This window comes from Callorhinus ursinus, unplaced genomic scaffold (genome assembly GCF_003265705.2).
Source record: "Callorhinus ursinus isolate GAN/ISIS: 27379988/994484 unplaced genomic scaffold, GSC_fseal_2.0 scaffold4, whole genome shotgun sequence".
Classification (NCBI taxonomy): domain Eukaryota; kingdom Metazoa; phylum Chordata; class Mammalia; order Carnivora; family Otariidae; genus Callorhinus; species Callorhinus ursinus.
Window position 1 is genome coordinate 38600319 of NW_027397066.1, and position 21909 is coordinate 38622227.

At 37.4% G+C, this 21909-nt stretch overlaps 1 protein-coding gene across 8 annotated transcripts in view; it reads right to left on the reverse strand.

The window, feature by feature from the left end:
* COX7B2 (cytochrome c oxidase subunit 7B2) overlaps positions 1-21274 on the reverse strand; it is a 146571-nt gene extending 125297 nt beyond the window's left edge. For 7 of the 8 annotated variants that reach the window (XM_073891163.1, XM_073891159.1, XM_025887630.2 and 4 more), the window contains exon 1: positions 21159-21274. The gene's annotated coding sequence lies outside the window, so the exon portion shown is untranslated. The remainder of the gene's footprint in view (positions 1-21158) is intronic. The other variant, XM_073891157.1, reaches the window with a different exon arrangement.
* Positions 21275-21909: the final 635 nt, after the last annotated feature.

Sequence of the window (21909 nt, forward strand, 5' to 3'; positions counted from 1 at the left end):
TATTTATAAGGAACAGGGTATTTATACAGTTCCAAAGTACTTTCCCACAAAATATTTGTAAATTACAACAGAGAGAAGATTACAGTGAAGGAAACTAGCAGACTCCACCTTAATCAAGTAATCACAGTGAATATCATCAGTAATGGGGCAAACTGAAATGGTACACCACTTAATAGGATGTAATGAGAAGAAGAATGCATTTCTTCTGTGGCTTCCAACAAAGATATCTAATCTGAATGTAATCATGGAGAAATATGAGACAAATTCATACTGAAGGAACATTCTACAAAATAACTAGCTTGAAATCTTCAAAAGTAGCAAGGTCATGAAAGTCAAAAGAAAAAGCTGTAGAAATATGCAACTGAAGAAGTGAAAAGAGACAAAACTCAACCAAATGCATTATGTGATTTTGAGCTGGATCCTTTTGCTATAAAGGATGCATGTGGGATAACTGGCAAAACTTGATTAGAATATGAGATTTCTCTGGATGCATCAAAGCTGATTTCTTCTTAGTTTTGATGGCAGTATCCTAATTATGTGGGGGAATTTCCCTGTTTGTAGGGTTTCCACACTAAAATATTTGAGAATTACAGGGAGTCAAATCAGTAACTTACTCACAAATGGTTCAGGAGTAAAAAATATTCTTTGTCCTGTGCTCCCAATTTCTCTGTAACTTTGGGATTCCGTAAGAAAATTATTAAGATAACTTTGAAAATTATTAAAATGTATTAAAATGTGAAGGTAAACCCACATGTACATAAAATAAACTCGATCAGGTAAGGTTGATGCAAGTACCAAAAGGGAGTGTATAGTGTTATCTATGCTAAAAACATACCTGCCATCGTTTGTACTATGAAGAGTTGCTACACCTAATTAGTGCTGAATACAACTGACGACAATAGTGAAACTTCACTTGTTCCAAATCTATTTCTTAAAAATCATCTCAAATAGGCAGTGAGACTAGCTGGGTATTGACTGGCTGAAGTTCAAATACAGAGGACTGATTATGTCCTTGCTAACCAGAAGAGTCATAAAAAGTGTTTAAATAAATAAAAATACTACCATAAAAATATGCATTCTTGATCTAACAATAAACATTAGAAAAGATGGAAGAGTTAAAAAATTGGGGCCAGCAACCAGACATCTTTTAACAGATTCCGCTCTACTGTATAGAAAGTTTCTCTCCTTTCCTTCTACTATCACGGGTATTATTGATCAAAAAATGTTCTGAAGAAGTGGCTAATACAACTGATCAAAAGCTATGCAAAAAAATTTCACTGACAGTTCTAGAATTTTAGATGCATTTATCTCAAAATAGCAAAAATATCTCTTTGACAACCAAAGCTCTCTTCTTTCTAAACTCTGTATAAATATCACCCATGTGAGAATTGAGATCTTATTCCAAATCAAAGAGGAAGAAAGGATTCCAGCTTGCTTTGCTTCTATTCTCTACTACTCCTGCCACATCTCAAAGAAAAAGGAGACCACGAATGACAAAGATTGATTTTTTTCCCCTCAACTACACCTGTATGTGGTCTATATGACACTATAAACTATGCCAATAGATATATAAATCTGATAAATTACTCTGAACCATAAACCATTTTAATAGGTCCAACTGAAGCTGGGCTATAATTAAAATTTTAGTTTAGTGAACTTTTACATTAATATCTCAAGAGGAGTTCTGACAAAGACAGAGAGCCTGGGGCTGCTACTTCCTCTGCTTTTGTAACAACAGGATATCTTATAAGTTGAGGTTTTTCCAATGTAGCATGCAGATTTGCAAAGCCCCAGAGGATATTAGGTCGAGCCTAAAAGAAAGCAATCCTTTGAATGCCATTTGATATAGTGGCCTGCAGGGTAGGGTAAAAATCAAATAGAACCAACAGACTCTGGTCCTTTCCTTGAACAGTACTGTACCCACAATTTTTAACTCTTTTTCTGTCTGCAACCATCATAATTACTACCTACCTGTACTATTCATCATTACCTCTGATGAATTTTTGAATGGGGAAAAAGCATTTAATTAATATCCTTTGCTTCGGCTCTTGGCTAACTTAATTTGAAGGTTCAATTTCATAAAAATAAGGTCAGGTTCTTCTTATTTTTGATAGGCAGTGGGAATAAAATCTCTAAACTTTACTTTTTGGTTTTGGGGTTTTTTTGGTTTTGTCTGTTTACTGGGGTATACTAAGGATATAATATTATGTAAGTTTCAGGTATATGACATTATAATTTGAAATCCATGTACACTATAAAGTGATTACCCCTGTAAGTGTAGTTACTTTCTGTCACCATACGATTGACCACCATCACCCATTTTGCCCACCCCTCTTGTAACCCCCTGCTTTCCGTATCCACGAGTTTGTTTTTGTTCTATTTTGTTTTTTAGATTCCATATATGAGTGAAATTATACAGTATCTTTCTCCTTTTGGTTTATTTCATTAAGCATAGTACCTTCAAGGTCCATCGATGTAGTTGCAAAATGTCAAGAGTTCATTCTTTTTTAAGGCTAAGCAGTATTCCATTGTATATACACCACATCTTCTATACCCATTCATTCATCAACAGACATTTAGGTTGTTTCCATTTCTTGGCTATTGTAAATGATGCTGCAGTGAATACACAGGTGCATATATCTTCTCAATCAGCATTTTTGTATTCTGCAGTTAATACCCAGAAGTGGAATAGTTGGATCATACAGTAGTTGTTATTAATTTTCTGAGGAATCTCCATACTGTTTTCCATCCTGGCTGCACCAATTTACATTCCCACCAATAGCATATGAGGGTTCCCTTTTCCCCATATCCTCTCCAACACTTAGTATTTGTCTTTTTGATAGCAGCCATTCTAGCTAACGAGGTGATCTCATTATGGTTTTGATTTCCATTTCTCAAATAATTAGTGATGCTGAACATTTTTTCATGTGCCTCTTCTACCTTAAACTTCTGATTAAAAAAAAAAAATCAAGGTTCATTCTATTTGCATACTTGAAGCTGAATCCTAGGTAAGGTTAGTACCAATATGGGGCATAATTAATTCAAAATCACATCTGGATTAAATTTTTCAACTCTAGAAGAAAATGTTTAATCACATGAAGGACATTATCAATTCCCTTCAATTGCTTTAAAAAATCCAATTGTTTAAATCAACAAAACCAAAAGGCAGCCTATGGAATGGGAGAAGATATTTGCAAATGACGCACTGGATAAAGGGTTAGTATCCAAAATCTATAAAGAGCTTATCAAACTCAACACCCAAAAAAACAAATAATCCAGTTAAGAAATGGGCAGCAGACATGAATAGACTCTTTTCCAAAGAAGACTTTCAGATGGCTAACAGACACATAAGATTTTCAACATCACTAATCATCAGGAAAATACAAATCAAAACCATGATGAGATACCACCTCAACCTGTCAGAATCGCTAAAATTAACAACACAAGAAACAACAGGTGTTGGAGAGGATGCAGGGAAAGGGGAACCCTCATGTACTGTTGGTGGGAATGCAAACTGGTGCAGCCACTCTGGAGAACAGTATGGAGGTTCCTCAACAAGTTAAAAAATAGAACTACACTATGATCCAGAAATTGCACTACTGCACTACTAGGCATCTATCCAAAAGGATACAAAAATACAGATTTGAAGGGGTACACTCTGTTTATACCAGCATTATCAACAATAGCCAAACTATGGAGAGAGCCCAAATGTCCATCAACTGATGAATGGATAAAGATGTGGTGTGTGTGTGTGTGTGTGTGTGTGTATATATATGTATATGTGTGTGTGTGTGTATATATATGTGGAATATTACTCAGCCATCAAAAAGAATGAAATCTTGCCATTTGCAATGACATGGATGGAGTTAGAGTGTATTATGCTAAATGAAATAAGTCAGAGAAAAGACAAATATATGATTTCACTCATATGTGGAATGAAGAAAGAAAACAGATGAACATACGGGAAGTTGGAGAGGGAGGGAAATAAACTGTAAGAGACTTAGAGAACAAACTGAAGGTTGATGGAGGAAGGTGGGTGAGGGGATGGGATAGATGGGTGAATGGTATTAACAGGGCACTTTTGTGAAAAGGACTGGGTGCCGTATGTAAGTGATAAATCACTGAATTCTACTCCAGAAACCAATACTGTACTGTATGTTAACTGAGTAAAATTTAAATTTAAATTAAAAAAAAAATTTTTTTTTAAATCCAATTATTTTCCTCATGCTTTCTTAAACTATTTTGTAAATTTGGTATTTTAATACATGGCTTGACCATTTGACTTAATTTAGAAAATAATCTCTCCAATTTGGTCCTTTTCAGAATCCCCCATCTTTGCACATTATATTTGGCATGAAAATTTTCTCATTTAATTATACTGCCTGAACATCAATTTAAAATTCTTATCAGGGTCTGTCTTAATCCATTTGACAGAATACCATAAACTACAGAATACCATAAACTGAGTGGCTTATAAACAATATTTATTTCTCACAGTTCTGGAAGCTGGAAGTCCAAGTTCAAAACACCAGCATAGTCAGGTGGAAGGAAGCTCTCTTCTGGGTTGCAGACTTCTGTTGTATCCTCATGTGACCGAAGGGGCTAAGGAGCTCCATGGCATCTCTTTTACAAAAGCAATTAATCTAATTCATGAAGGCTCCACCCTGATGACCTAAGAATCCTCCAAAGGCCCCATCTCCTAAAACCTTCACACTGGGCATTAGGATTTTAACATACAAATTTGGAAGGGATGCTAACATTCAGACCATATAGCAGGGTCTCAAAATTTAAATCAGCTTTCAGAATGAGGTTTCAAGCACTATCTTTTTTCCCTTCCTGTATCATCCTGGAATGGGATGGATCATAACTAGTATGGAGAGTTCTAATTCCTGTCCTTGCTCTGTAAGTTTCTAAAGTATAAAATGGCGATTTCAGTGTTACACAGTAGAAACCAGAAGAGCTGGGTTTGAGTCTTCAGTTTTCATAACATACTACTGGATTAAATTATATAATATTTTGTCCTCAATTGTTTCTAAGTATTGCTATTCCCATTTTAGAAACTGAGAAACCTGAAGCTCAAAGAGGTTTAATAAGTTGCCCAAGGAGGTCAGACAGCTAATAAAAGTTATGATTCAAAACTATATCTACCTGGGGCTCCTGGGTGGTGGCTCAGGTCATGATCCCAGAGACTTGGGATCGAGTCCTACATCGCGCTCCCTGCTCGGCAGGAAGCCTGCTTCTCCCTCTCCCACTCCCCCTGCTTGTGTTCCCTCTCCCTCTCTGTCTCTCTCTGTCAAATAAATAAATAAAATCTTTAAAAAAAAAAAAAAACCTTATATCTACCTGTCCTAAATATCTGTGTGTGGGTTTTTAAAAAAAATTTTGTTCTATAACGACATCCTTAATTATTCTGTTTAATAGAAGGTTCTAATCCAAGTTATCTCAATTTTTGAGGTAATGAATACATTCTGTTCAGCTATGTCTTCATTTTTGATATCAGATAGTACAATATAAAATACAAACTTTTCCTTCAACAAATGTATAATCTAGAATAAAATCACCAGAAACTCGGCTTGATAACACAGAAAAAAGATTGCCCTTTTTTCCCCTCCATTTGTCTCCATATTTAAATCTTCCACTGGAAGTAGAACCTGTAATATATCAGAAGACGATGAATTGTTGGAGAAATTTGATTTCAAGTCATGTGCCATCATCACTGGCCTAGTCACAGAAAAACAGCACACAAAGGTCATCTAAATGAGGCTTTTCCTAAATTGGATTCCAGATGGAGAGTTATTTTTCATATTGGAATAAATGTATTGAATCAACCACTGAAATTTTCGCCATGCAGACAACGTCTCAGTTTCTATAAGCCCATAGTAAAATAAGATTTCAAAGATTAAGGATGAAAGGTAGCGATTTAGGGACAAAGGCGACTGATAACATAGAATGAGAATCTGCACTTGTCCCAGTGACCATAGAGAAATTGCCAAAGACACTACTAGACTTCAGGTGAGCCCAGGGAATTAAATAGTATAAGTAGCAAGGACCGGCTAACAAATGACCCATGTGCCAGATTCCTTGTTATATAATGCATTATAAAAATCATTTACTACGGAATGATATGAAGAAAACAACCATGGAGACTATGAAAAGATCTGTTCTCACAACAAATATAATTATCCATCCTTGGTGTCCTTATATAAATTATAATTATTCACATATTTGTATATTACAATGAATGTAAGTTCAGAAATGCAGTTTGTTCTGTAAAACTCCAAATGGTAAATTTAGTTACTGAAAAGGAACCCTAATTTATAAATAAAAATGTCAAGATATAAACCAAAACAAAAATGAAATTAAAGAAAAAAGTAACTCAGGACAGCTGGGTGGCTCAGTCAGGCGTCTGACTCTTGATTTCGGCTCAGGTCATGATCTCAGGGTCATGAGATGGAGCCCTGCACTGGGCCCCCCACTTAAATCCTCTGCTTGAGATTCTCTCTCTCCCTCTCCCTCTGCCCCCCCAGCACGTGTGTGTTCTCCCTCTCTCTCTCTAAAAAAATTAAATCTTAAAAAAAAAAAAAGTAACTAAAGATGAAGTTATTTCTCAAACAGGAATAGGCAGTATCCCAGAACCTATTTTCAACCTCAGATAATAAACTGGTGAAACCAAAAGTTCAATATGAGAAAAAGCCTCTTCACAGATTTAAGGAACATTTGATTAAAGAATAAAGAAAACTCCTATGTGGGAACATGAAGGAGTCCACCTACTGGACAGAACTGTTAATTGATACAGAAAATAAAATCACAAACAGGTGTTTTATACTTTAAGCAGAAATCTCAACAAAATGAAAACAATTTTTTTTTTAACAATTAGCTTTATGATTCTAACAGGAGGCAGGAACACTTAAGTGTGCCCCACATCTAGAAGGACTTAATACAAATCCAACTGGAAGAAAGGAAGAGAGGAAAAGAGAGGAGGAGGCAAGGAATGAATCCCATCTCTTCCTAATCTTCCTGTTTCATTTCGTTCATTTTTTTTTTCCTGAGAAGCATTTTGGGAGACAGATCTTCATGTGATTTTCTAGAACACTATGTTGCCTAGCCTAAGGGTATTAACAAAACAAACAAACAGACAAAGCCAACCGAACAAAAAGCAAACAGACTAAGATGCAAAACTTCATTCTAGTCCTGGCCAGTTTGACATGTGTGAAAACCAGGAAAGGTCGCCTTATATCCTTCATCTGCACACACTGCCTACTATCTAGGGCTCAAAGGTTTCCTCTTAAATTATGTATATAAACTTTATAAAGCAAATATCCCATAAGATATAAGGCAACGAAGCCTTATCTGGCAATTCATACCAAGTAGGCAAGCAGTCTCACTACTTGACTCTTCCCCAGTTGCCTCACCCCTGCAGAATTAGGAGACTTCAACCCTGCAGGCAGCTTGGAAAATGAAAACAAAGGCAGGTCTTGGCCTAGGCCAGGGATTCCTCTGCCACCTCCTGGATAATCCTACCAGGAACTATTTATCAGGCCAGAGCCAGGAGGCTGCCAACCCCTGCTGAAGGCACTGACGCCCACGATGGAAGGCCTGCTTGCTGTGCTAACACTACTCGTGATGACTCAAACATCTGGAAAACAACACTGCACAGTGACTATCAGAACTTCCCTGATAAGCAATAACTCACATGCTGAGTATTGTGCATTAGAAGCAAAGTGATGTCCCTTAGAAGGTGCCACAAGAATTTAGTGCTTTCCTTTGAGGCAAAGACTCTGGTTCTCAGAGGGGTGCTGTCAGGTAATAGACACTGCATCCCACCAAACTTCAATGAATTCCTTTAGAGTTATAGGAAACAAGCCACATTTAAATTCTGGTCTACTTCCAGCTTGTTAACACCAATGTTAAGAATTTAAGTATTATTTTTAAATAACAGGTTTGTTTCAAATCACAAAAGTAATACATAACAAGTCAGGTAACAGTGATGGACAGGTTATTATCTTTCTCAAGAGGACACATTACTACATTTCTTCTTGAATTATACTGCCAAGATATACCTTCCCTATTCATCTCGTTTATACTTCCTTCAATTCCCAATTCTATCTCTTCTCCTAATCCCTCACCCTCAGTACCACCAATACCACAAAGCAAGCACCAATAGGTTTTTTTTTTTACAGTAAGTGGGCAGCTACTTATCTGTACTTTCTAGTGTTCCCATAATGATCATGTATTACCTAACTAAACAAACCTGGGGGGAAAGTCCATTTGGTAGAACTAGTTAAACCATCCTTATAAAAATTCCCATTTCCATCACCAACTATGCTTATTTTTTAAAAAAGATTTTATTTATTTATTTGACAGAGAGAGACACAGCGAGAGAGGGAACACATCATGACCTGAGCCAAAGGCAGACGTTTTAACAACTGAGCCACCCAGGCGCCCCACCAACTATGCTTATTATCTACCTTCTCTTTGGCTGGGACTTAACATCATCCTTGTTAGGTCTAGCCTTGGATCTAAAAGTGTGGTCCTATTAGAGACTGCCACCTGTTCCCTAGATTTAGGTTCTGTCACAAATGGTCTCAGCTTGGAATCCTTCCCCATATTCACCAGGCCTAACATCACAGTACTCTATCACTTTTCTTCAAGTCAGGGATACTTTCAGACACTTTAACTCTCTTGTTTTACTGACTGAATTCTGTTTCCCAATGTTGCTTTGGTGCATCCAAGCAGGCTAGGTACTGTGTGTGTGTGTGTGTGTGTGTGTGTGAGAGAGAGAGAGAGAGAGAGAGAGAAACAGAGACACAGAGAGACTAGACCAAAGGACAAATGTACATTCAAGCACAAGGTAATGGTAACATAGAAAGAGTGAAGTCTAATTTTATGTGAAAAGCATGCCTTCTGAGGAGTAGTTAATGAGGACAAAAGTCAAATCCCCTTGTCTTTTTTTATTAAGGTATTTAGGACAGGAGCAAAGGGCTCTGAACACAAATACTGCTCAATAAATATCGATGGCTTACCCCAACTATGTAAGCACATACGCATGCCCACACACTAAAATAAAACTGATATCATAATGTTAATAATGGATGTTTCTGAGGAGTGGAATTTTAAAAAACTACTTTTCTGCTTTTTTCTGCAGTATTTTGTTGTTTTTCCAATATTTCCTCATTAATCTAGTATATGTTACTAGAAAAAATGATTTATACAAAGGAATAAATGCCAGCAGCGTGAGTGCTAGGAACTTCACCTAAGCATGAAAACCTCTAGTCTGCACAGTCAGCTGAGCTCAGCTCTAGAAATAATGATCTAGCTGAAGGCAGTAGGACAGCCGACTTAAGCCCCCACTACACAGAATCTGGAACGAGTCCTGAAGCTTTATGTTACTGTGGTATGTTTGAGTAGAAAAGCAGCCTAAGTCTAGGCCTTCCTTAATATGTGGCATATTTCCATAAGCACAGGGACTTGGCTTTTATTCCAGTACAGATTAGCTGCTAAAAGCTGGGTCTGGCAATGAGCTTGAAACTAAAATGAACTTGACGATGGATATACTCCCTTTACCTATCCCAAATGAAGGAAGCTGCTCTAAAGCAAATGGAGCCCCTAGGACATTAATGATGCCTTATTCATTCATTCACTAAACCTTTACTCAGTGACTACCTTATGCCAGGACATTTTAGACTCTGGGAATATAAAAGAGGAACAATCGGACCATGTCATGTCTCACAGAGATCTTATATTCTACTTGGAGATAGAGGCAATAAACCAAGAGATAAAGAAAAATAAAGGAGAAGGGTGCTACTTTGAGTGAGATAGGCAGTGAAGTTTTCTCTGACAAACTGACAAACAGAAACTAAAAGAAGTTCAACAGTAAATCATATGAACATTTGGATAAAGATCACTACGGACAGAGGGAACAGTAGTTCAAACACCGAGGTGGAGTTCTTCCAGTGTTGAATAGCGAAACAGCGGGAGAATAGTGACTAGGGATAGAAACTAGTTAGTCTGGAATCAGATAATATAAAGTCTTTAGGCCATAGTAAGCATTTTCGATTTTATTGAGTGTGATGGGAAATCATTAGAGGGTTTTATTCAGAGGGTAATTGCATTTTTACACTTTAAATGGATCCTTCTGACCACATGTGAAGTATAGCTTAATGGAAGCAAGAACAGACATAAGGAGTGGGAAGATAAAGTAAGAGTCCAGGCTAGAAATGATGATGGCTTGAATGAAAGCTGATGACAACAGAAATGGATAGAGGTAGTCAGATTCAGAATAAATTTCAAAGTGTAGAACCAACAGTTTTGCTGATGTGGGATGTGAAATGAGGACTGGCGGGGTGACATCAAAATTTTTGGCCTGTTACCATTTACCTGAAGAGGAACACTGTGGGAGAAACAGATGTGGTATAGAAAAATCAAGAATTCAAGTCTGGATATGTCAGCTTTAGGTACACAGTCAGATATGGGTCTGAAGTTCAGGGGAAAGATTGTCACAGAACGTGGGGAAACTTTAATATCAGGATGGTAATTTAAAGACCACCTAGAAAGTGAATGTATCTGAAGAAAAGGAAGTGTCCAGGGTCAGAGTCCTGCGGTACTTCAACATTTAGGGTCAGAATGAGGTAGGGGACCAGTAAGAGAGGACTGAAAGGACAATGAACACAGAGAGATCAAAAAAAAGATGCCCCCAAAGCCAACTGAACAAAGTGTCTAAGAGAACACACTGTGAGTAACACAACTATGTAAAGTTTCCTTGTCTTCTCTCTGATTGCAGAGCCCTGCAGGAAAGACATTAGCTTACATCAAATTTAAGTCTTCCCCATCCCTTTGAAATGTATGTAGTAGACTAGTGAATATAATGCCATCCCATTATGGGTTAGTTGGTTTAGCCCTCTTGCTTCTTTCCCTTCTTCTCCAGCCTTTGTCACTAGCGAATGACCCTGGATTAAGTACAAACTAAAGAAACCACAGATTTTTCAAAGTCACACATCCTGAAAGCTGAGTTTGATTGTGAGCATTGTAAAACAAAATTAAATTGCAGGCATGTTATTCTGATTCAGTGAAAACGAGTCTCACATGTAAGTAAGGTCTCTTTTGTTCCAGCTCTGTTCAAGGGACCTCTTATATGTATTTGTTTATTTCCTTACTCTTTCACCCTGTTCAGTTAAATTTATTTTTAGCTATTGTTGGACATCATTCAGGAGAGGCAAATACTAAGGACTATAATCGAGTATAACCCAAAGGTTCCAAAGAACAGCCTACTTAACACATCAATGTCAAAGAAAAAACACCTTTCCTCCCAGGAGAATCAGATTCCCTCCTGTTAACTCCAGTAGCTTGTGAGTCTTCCTGACTTTGGTATTAATTGTAGGGATTATTGGTATTACTGTTATAGATTATAGTATAGACCAAAAAGAAGAGCAATATCACAAGTGTTCTTTATCAGACTTCACTGATATTGTTGTGAATGTCAGTGGGACAAATCTATCAGGAATGTCACATGAGTTAATACAGGTAGACAGTACAAGTGTACATCTTTTAAATCAGTATCATGTATCTTTATTTCATAATGGAATTTATGATGCATCTTAAAATAGGTATTTACTGGCCTGCCATGATATAGAAACTGAAGCACACAAGGGCATGCCTTCCTTGTGTATGAGTTACGTTGGGGACTTACCATCAGTTTGTACAGAAGGTAGAGCTCAGTGCACTTAAAGAGGTGATTTACTCAATGGTGCCTGACTCCTTCACCCCAAACCTTGGCCTTCTTCCTCACATCCAATTTCATTAGAAAAAAATGACTCATAAGGAGACAAAAATCAAAGCTGTCCCACATCTTCAGAAAATAAGGACCAAAATAGGTCACTGTATCCCCAGACCACTAGCTATTTGCTAAGATTTTATTGTTGTTGTTGTGGAAATAAGTTTTTCATGAATAAATAAGGTTGGCGAATGATTAAATTTTTTTTTCCTAAATTTTGTTATATTTCTCATTTTTAATGTATAATTATAAATATTTACTTTCTTACCTAAATTGATATACATAGCTTTCAGTTTTTTATAAAGGGCCCCCCAAATTGTGTATGCTCCTGTCTGTACCAAACCTTCAGTTCCCTGAGGTAAAATGTATTCATTAAAATCACATAGCTGGAAAATGATTATAAGTGGACTTTGAAGCTAGGGCTGTTTGGGCTCAGAGAGTTATTTCTATAGCACCATTACCACCTTCATCATTTAAACCTCAGTGCAAATGAATTTCACCTTCTCTTGAAAATAAATAATTTTGAAGAGGAGAGAAAATCAATGAGGATTTTAGAGATAAGGATATTATCAGGCGCATAAAAGAGGCTAGAGGTACCTAAAGATAACCTACTCCCACTTCACAATTTTGCCTAGACGTGTGCTATTAGTCTCGTGTTATAGGGCTGGCTAAAAAAAGAATTACTCATCAAGTCTACAACAGTATAAACTTTTATTTTGTCCTTACCCTTGCATTTCTAAAAATCTGACTATGGTTTCACAATTGGCATGCCCATGAGATTGTCTGATTGAGAAAAAGAAAAATCTGCCGTATACCCTTTATTTATGGAAATCTCTATCTCAGAGGTACCAACCTACTTTTATTTTTGGATGCCTTGTATTATTGTGGTGGTTGTGCTACTGGTAAATGTACCCAGTAGCAATTTCATGACTTGTACACCCAATTAATAAAATAAATAACTGAAGCTAGCATTAAGCATGCTAATAAGGCTACGGGATTATTTCCTAAAGCAATTACACCAGTAATGTAAAACGGTTACAACAGGCAGACAGACAAGCCAATTATACTTGAGATTTGATTTTTTTTTTTTTTTTTTTGGAAGATTCACAGTAGCTCTGCTATTAAAGCTGGTAGAAAAGCCTTCCTCTGGGGACTATTTTCCTAATTCATTTCATACCATGCTAGCACTGACAAAGAAAAAAATGGACTAAAAGCACAAGGTTCTATAATAGGAGTAAACTTCAACACACCTAATACGCAGTTAGGGCAATTGAACATTGCATTTTTTGCCAATAGCAAGCAACAGGCACCTTTTTGCTTTTACTAATGCAGCTCAGCTGATATGAACAGACAGAATTGAAAGAACTGAAAGTGCTTTATCATTCGCAGCCAAATTTCAATTTTCTCTTTCAAGTACAGTTGAATGCATTTTCTTTGCAACCCAAAGACAGAAGATCTTGATTACTATTGCAAGAATAATCTCAGCCTTTGTGTGAAGAATACAGGGAAAATAAATAGTCCCTCTGGATGATGTGTCAGCTTGTGAACTTACAAAACAAGATATATTCTTAGAGGTAGGAAAATTAAATTAAGGTGAAATGGTACACCCATTAAAATGACAACTGAAGGCTTATTTTTGTAGGCCATAGCTGGCTTCCCAATTGTCCTTTGTCCTTAGCTTCACCCCAGGGGCACAAACAGAACCAGGAACAAACAGGGTCAAGACAGGGGCAAGTGTCTGGAAATACAGGTCCCTTAGACTATAGGCCCTGCCATGAACTGCTACTCTTTTGTAAAATTAAGGTTCCAACTCCCTTATCCCCTTCCTTCCCCTACCACCACTCTTATTTTAAGTCTTTAGGCAGAAACGAAATTGGTATCTCTCCATATTTCTTCTCATTTTCATCCTCATTAACACTATCAATCCAACACCATCTCAGTTGATGTCTGTAACAGAAGAAGCTTCACCCAAGTTTTAGGAAAAGCTCTATTTCTTGGTGTTAACCTTTGTTTGATCCCCACTCAACAGACAAACATCACCCGGGCTTCTGCTAAGAAACAGAGTAACTGCCTGCAGAAGCAGAAGACATAATTTAGGAACCAGCGCATTTTTGTCCCTTCAAGTATTCCGTTTCCTCAACACTGCTCTCCCATCACTGCACACACTCCTACCCTCCCCGCTCTACTGCTCAAATTTAATAGTTTATTCACAATTTAGCCGACAAACCACTCTGCAATAATGGGTGGCAGTGGTTTAATGTGCAAATTTACATGGCTGTAAGAGTTCAAGCTTCCCAATTTCACACCCCACCCCATCCTGGAAAATACTTTAAACCAAGAGATTAATGAGGATTTCTCAGACCTCATTTTCTTCCACCTCCCATCAAAATTTGATATAGTTAACATGTTGTTTAAGCCCCGACAGTTGGGTTTTTTGTAATTCAAGTGCCCAACTTAAGTTCTGATCAATGAGGCACAGGCTTCAACGAGACATCGCCTTCAAAGACTGTGATCTTGAACAAACACACTGTCAGCCACAAAAGTAAAGAGCCAGGCCCCTCTCTAGGCTTCTTTGTTTGAGAGATCTTGGTTGATTTTAGTAACTGTCCATTTGGGCTGCTTGTTTTTTCTCTTCCTGCACTTTAAATTCCCACTCCTATCTTGTAAATTCACCAATAAACAGCTGGAGAAACCCTAGAACCCCCACCCTCAATCCCAATAAAAGCAGAACCCCAGGCCCACACTACCTTCCTCCTTCCCTTCCTCCTTCTTTCCCTCCTTCCCCTCCCCCAACTTGACCTTGCCATGTGGCCCCAAGTGTGCCATGTAATTTACAAGAGTTATAAATAATAAACCTTTTTGCAAAGTTTCCTGATGGTTACTGCAGAAAGCGTCTTGCACCCGTAATAAGAACCATTAGGGCCGGGCCAGCCACAACACCGGTTATGACCCGCCGAGGCCAGCATGCACCACTGCCTTAATTGGACACTGCTATTTCTTCAGCTTCCCTAGCTATACTGCCTATGTTCTCTGACCCTCACCTCTCTGTTTTTCCTCCTAAATCTCTTTGAACTATTTCTCTAAAATCTCTCTGGACTTGTAACTCAGAAGGTTTACTCATTCTGGTAACAACTATCACCTTCAGACTGATGAATTCTAAACTTTTATCTCTTAACTAGAGTTCCAGTAAATATATGTTCCATGTCTATACAGGGATTTTTACTTCTGGATATAGTCACCGGCCAATACCCAAATATGCATAAAAATTAATTTGCTGCTTTCCTTTCCAAATTTATAATCTTTTTTTCCAAATCCTTAAGTTACCTCTAAATTACCTCTTCCTTCCATTCATAAATTAAGTCTAGAAAAACTGTTGATTCTTCTTTTGAATTCTCTGTTCCAAAGGCCAAAATTAAATTAGATGTTCTCATCATTTATTGCTTAGGTTATTCCAGTATTTCCCTAATTGGTCTTCCCAACACAAATCTCTTTCCATTCAATTTACCAATGACCAATTTTCCTAAAATACTGTTTCTCATTCTTTTGCTTTCCTGTTTAAAAACTGTGATGATTCTACATTGTCCGTAGCATATTATCTTAAACTCTTTGTTCTAACCTGATAGGTTCATTGCTGATGGCATATCTCCTTCTGTTCCCTAATTACAGAAGTAACTAATGAATCAGTGTACTTTAAAATTATCTTATAAAATCATGAAGAAGCGTTGTTCCATCCCTTCTTGTTGATCACTGTATGTCACTAGAAGAAAAAAGTTCATGTTAGTTTCCACCCCTGATATACTATTTTCTCTCTATACTTCACATAAAAAGGTCCAACTCATGTACCATATCCTCCACCAGATATTATCAATACTTCAACCTACACTGATCCTTCTTTTCAACTACTGCAGATTGACAACATTCTATATTGTACTTCATCTGAAGTAGCTTTGTCTTTGTCTTTCCAGTGAGGTATTATAGTTATTTGAACTTATCTGAAAAACTGTCATAGTTTTAAACACACAAATTTAAAAGAGTTTGAATCCTTATAACTAGAATCTAAAAGATGAGTTATGAAAGGCAGCAAATAAGAGATTATCTCCCAACTATTGGGTTTAGCTACTAGTAGAGAATAAAGTCCCTATGCCTTAGTAGGCATAAAAATCCATTTTTATAAAGCTCTGGAGAAAATGGAAACCTAAGGGAATTTCAAGAGGCATGTGTGTATATGTGATATATGTACATAAATGTATGTGGGGGGGGTACTCTTTTACCAAGGAAGGTAAATAATTTGTGAGCTAAACAGCCTTCTATGAGGAAAATGCAGACTCCTCTCTGTAGATTTCAAGGCTCATGACAAACAACATCCAACCTAAATTTCAGCCACAAATTCATTTCACAAGTGAAATAAATAAGTATAACAGTAATTTCCATTTTATTCTTTCTGCAACATGGACACAGGCATTTTTTAATATCTTAAAATAATAAGCATAATTATTATTACAATGAGGATCATTTGTGGAGTATTTGCTATGCCCCAGGCATAGTATCAATATCTTTATTCAGCAGAAACGATAAAAATGATGTCATCTATGTGTAGGAAAATAAAACATTCTTGGATTTTTCATTGTTCCTATCAAAAGTCCAAGCCTCCTGCAACATGAAAATGTATTTAAAGTTAGAGAACCTTTTCATTTCTCCTAGAAAATATTTTCATATATTACAGGATTAAATCTGTAGCCATTTCTTCCCCAAATTAGAGTGCTAACTGCTCTGATCCAAAAGGATAAGAAAACTTATCTTCCCCAAAGACAAAAGGTTACATTCTGGGACAGGTACCTAGGTACTGGGTAAAAAGTGCTGGGCAGACTATTTCTAGGTATTTACAGTTCATGAAGGGATGAGACCCAGGACCTGGAGACATCTCTAGGTGTGAGACACACAGAGCTATCTGAATTCTGGGGAGATCTTACTTACAGACCAAAGTGTTATAGTTAGGAATCAGGTCCATAATGTTTCCAGTTTCAGAAAGGGAGAAAGATAGCTGCCTCCTTACCGCATAATAAGCAGGGAAAAATTGTTTTTTCATGTTCTTCACCTACGGAGAGTTTGGCTAATTGAGAACAACTGATCTAGCCCTTATCATGTCACCACAAAGGTAAAGCTGGAGGCAGGGGTGGTGGTGTTTTTATTGTTAAAGAAAATCTGTCAGTGATACAAAGGGCCTCCTGTATGAATTCACAATAAAATAAAAATGAAGATCTCTAACAGAAATAAAACACTAAAAGCTCCCTAGAAAATGGGCAAAGAACATGAAAGCCAATCCACACAAAAAGAAATTCAAATGGCCCTTCAACAAATGAAAAGATAGCCAATTCATTCATATCTTATCATGAAATAATAAACAAAAATTAACACTGAAAAAACATTTTTCACCTATCAGACTAGCAAAAACCTAAACATTTCTGTTGATGAGGCTACAATGAAGCAGAATGACAAATGGTAAGAGTCTCATGGAATTTGGCAATATATAAACAATACTACATACATACTCATATTTGATTTGGCAGTTCAACTTCTAAGAATTTATACTACAGGGACACCTGCCAAGAATGACAAGTATATATGTTTATTACCACCACTATTTGTAATTGCAGAAAAATGGAAGTCACCCAAGTGTCCACTAACAGGAGACTGTTTAAGTAAACTGTGACACATTCACATAACACTATTAATACTATGCAGCTGTCAAAAAGAATGAGAAGCTCTCTATATACTGATATGAAAATATGTCCAGAATATGCAGTTAAGTGAAAAAAAAACAAGGTGCACTGTATAAAGTTTGTTTTCTTTTGTAGATAAAGGGAAAAAATTAAGAAAATTATTCATATTTGAATTCATTTGCATTTTAAAAAATTACACAAGAGGCATATACAGTATAGGACCTACTAAATCATTTACCTAGCTAGCCTAACTTGAGCCAGACTGCCTGGGTCTGGTCTCTGCCATTTACAAATCAATTAACCTCTTTGGGCCTATCTATAAAATGGGAATTATAGGAATTCTTACATAATAGGGCTGACACCAAAAATAAATGGGTTAACACTTGCAAAATACATAGGACAGTACTGGGCACTTAATAAGTATTATAGAGGTGTTTGTTAAACAACTAAGTAAAATGTGGAGTAGATAGAAGATTTGTCAATGTATAGTTTTTTTATATCACTTTAGTTTTTAAACGGTTTTTGAGTTTTGGATATATGGTTCAAAAACAGTAAATGAATATATAAACTTAAGAAAACTGGCCCTGCCCCATGAAGTGTAAATATAAGCCATTCTCAGAGCTTAGATTATTCCCCAAACACTCTGTTCTTAGAAACCAGAATTGAATGGCATCTAAAGGAATAAGGGACCTGGAAATATTTTTAGTTTCAGCTTCACTGGGATGCTTGTCAGTTTGTGTGAGTAGCAGACTCCAGAAAACTTCTATTAAAACATTAATTCTGACACTACAGATTCATCATATCTAGGAACAAAATGCACTTAGCATACTGCTGTTTCTCACAGAATGACACTTGAGACATTCCTGCCTTCCAGAAAAGTTTAAAAGCTTGCAACCAGAATCACCAAATTTTATTTGCAGTCCAATATTTTCCTCCGCAACGTATTTTAAAAACCTCTTCATCTCCATTCCTTCCTTTAACCCCCAGTTTCTGGCACTCTGGTACTGCTGGAAGTGGACTCTATCTTACGAAACAGGGGCTACTATCTTCAGGAAGCAGATATTTTCAATCCTATACCACAAGTGGCTCTTTCCACCATCTCTTGTTATGGAATTGCAAAGCTAGTGAAGCCTGCCTCTTAAGAGAGGGTTTCTCGCTTATCCCATTTGTTTCGGCTGGCAAATCACTCTCAACCGATTCCTGAACTGAAGCTGCAATTGATGTTTCTGAAGCCTGAGTCCCTAGAGGCCCAATAAGAACCAATACCTTTTCATGTGCTCCTCTAGGCACTGTCTTTCATCATTGAATTGTTCAGACCTTGAATAGCATTTTTTTCTGCTACATATTTTTCTGCAGCAATGAAATCTGCCTCTAGTTTTTATTTTCTTCTATTCTCTTCTATACTTTTCAGAAAGTTTTCATTTTTTAACTATTTACTCTGTTTAGAAAGTTAAGTTTCTAACTGCTTAACCCGCTATTAATTTGGTCTCTTCTCCAAAACATGTAGGATTATTGCTGATTGCTAGAAATGAGTACTTGCCTTCCTGTCTATCTCTTTTAGACATTAGGTTTTTTTCCTAAAATAATCCTCTATTTCTTAAATTCCAGAATCATCTCCATCAACAGTAACGAAATCACTCAATTCTGAGTTTACTAAAGCATCTACTCTTTAAAAAAAAAAAGTTCTTTTTCTCCTCCATTCCCCTGGGATGCATAATTCCACACAGGAACTTTTCTCCCATCAGACTAGTATTAAGCCCATCCAAGCTTGGACCTAAGTTATCCTCTTGCCTGGCTCTTTTCAATATGCCCCATCTTGCCGAATCTTGAGTCCTAATTCTTGGGCATGCTCCCTCTAAGCACAAACTATACTTCTATAAAAACCTACAATTACTGTATTACCTTAAAAATCACCTGATGAGGGGCTCCTGGGTGGCTCAGTCTGTTAAGCACCCAACTCCTGACTTCAGCTCAGGTAATGACCTCAGGGTCACGGAATCAAGCCGCCTCGCAGGCTCCATGCTCAGCCGAGAGTCTGCTTGAGGATTCTACCCCTCTCCCTCGGCCCCTATCCCCTCACACCCTGACTGGCTTGCAAGCACTCTCTCTCTAAAATAAATAAATCTTTTTAAAAAATCACCTAATGATACTTTGTGTATTCTACAGGTCTTCTTAGTCTTTCCCAATCTCTAAGATGCTGTTCTAATGCCTTTTATAACCCCCCTTATCTGTGACCTCTCAATAGTTTCCTGTTTCCTGACTCTTTCTGAAGGAATTATTCCATTTGATATCCTGCCTCTTTCTCTTTTTGATTACTTTTACACCTAGGCCCTTATTTCAGTCTAATAACTGAACACCTTTCCCTTTTCCAGTACTCTGCTGAAGAGAATTTAGATCCCTTTATATCTCCATTTCCCTTTCACAGATGTCTACTTGAACTTCAAATTATTTTCTGTCACCTTTGTCACATTCGTCCCGTTTCTCTAGTTTCTAAAAAAAAAAGTTTTATTTTCCTCCAGCAAATTGTTTTGTTTCCATTCTTCCATAACTCTCTATTAACCTGAAGCACAAGTTTTAAACTACCCTAACACCTTAAACTCCAAAGCAAGATGAATTATTAGAGCCAAAGCATTCCAAGAACAAGCCCTTTTTTGTCTGCTTTCTAAGCCACTGTTTTTGCAATATTTTATTAAGTTGTTTTTCATCCCCAATTTAAGGAGAAGGTATACGCTCTTTACAGAAAGGGCCCCAATTCTTTAATTTGATAGCCATCAACCTCCTACTATGAGTTTGAATCTCAGCAATCAAAAGTCATTGACAATATGGAATTATCAAATTCAGAGCCACCCGCAATCAAAAGGTAAGAGCAACTTTTAAACCTACAGACAAGTCATATGACCCCTAGATTTGTCCTTCCAACATTCCTTCCCTTGACTCTGAAAGGGGGTCAAAACAACCTAAGAGTGGATCATAATCTGAGAAGACTTTCTACGCCACCAGCCGAGGCCTGGCGCTAAATACTTCCAGCAGGCACGGCTGGATATAGTAGGAACACCGACACCTAAAAAAGGCTGGTACATGAAAACACTTGCTTTATAACCTAAACTTTGTCTCAGACAAGGCTACGTAGAAAAAAATTACGTATTCAGAGTTTAAGGTCAAGCAGTAGGAACTGTCTTACTAGGATGCTTTAGTGAGGATGTCTCATCACTCCCAAATTTTGCTTCCTGAGTCCCTCAAAGGTTGCCTGCCTTTGCTTACTGCCGAAAGCATGGTGTTTACTTTTATAAAGCCAGCCACTCTCCCGTGGAAAAACTGCCATAAACTGTTAACAATCCACTACCACCGAAAATACGTGGTTAGTGCCTCGTCCAATATCATCAAAGTTTAACACCTCCCACTTTAGCCATGCCAGAAGCATGCCCGAAGCTTTCTCCACACCCTACAACACAGAATTCCTTTTTCATTTTCTCTTTACTCCCACTCTATATCCTGGATGTTGGGGTGCGAGGAGATTCCGATTCGTAATGTCTCTTTTACCCTGAGAGAACTAAGAGCAAAGCGGCAGGGAAACCAAAATATTCCTTTATAACTGCTAAATAATATACTGAAGACCAAGCCTTATATGTTGCAGCTTTACCGACTCTGAACCGCAGCCTTAGACTTACCAACGACGCCACAGACGGCACCGACGCCACAGCACGCACGCAAGATGGCGCAGAGGTAAATCACCTAACAACAGTACAGCCCGGAGGGGCGGAGCTAAGAGGGTACTTCCTCTGAGCCCCTCCTCCCTAAGAGAAAAGGAAAGGGCGGGTCACAAAGCTAATGCCCGCTTTCCAAATTGACCAATCAGATCACTGATTGCCACCACCACCACAGGAAGAGACAGAATCATTAGGCGTGTTGTTCTTATATATGTCCCTCCATAGTGGAGGAAACTGCTTTGGGAATTAAGTGTTCCCGCTCCTCAATGTAATCCAATTTTTCATGTAGAGACCTTTAACTTCCGTGTCACACTAATCTTTTGGCAAGCTCACTGGCTCTTTCAGTTACATCTTCATTCCCAGTTGGTCACAAGGGAACTTGGGAGTTGCCTGTAACCGCAAATCGAGCTACAAGTCTTTTGTAGTGTATCTCACCCCTAAACATGCCAACCATGTGTGGACAATATATTATATGGTAACCGTATAAGATATTGTCCAAACCAGGCCACTTGAAAATAAAAGAATATAAATTAATTACGATTATAAACTTTATATTGGTGGACTTATAAAAAGTATAATTCAAAATTCATTTCATAAAGTGAGATTACTTCTAAAAATTAAAATAACTGCATTCAAGCAAAAACTTTAAAAATGTCTTTATGTTGATAATATGAACACTAAAAATAACGGAATGGTAATTCGTGGCACATAT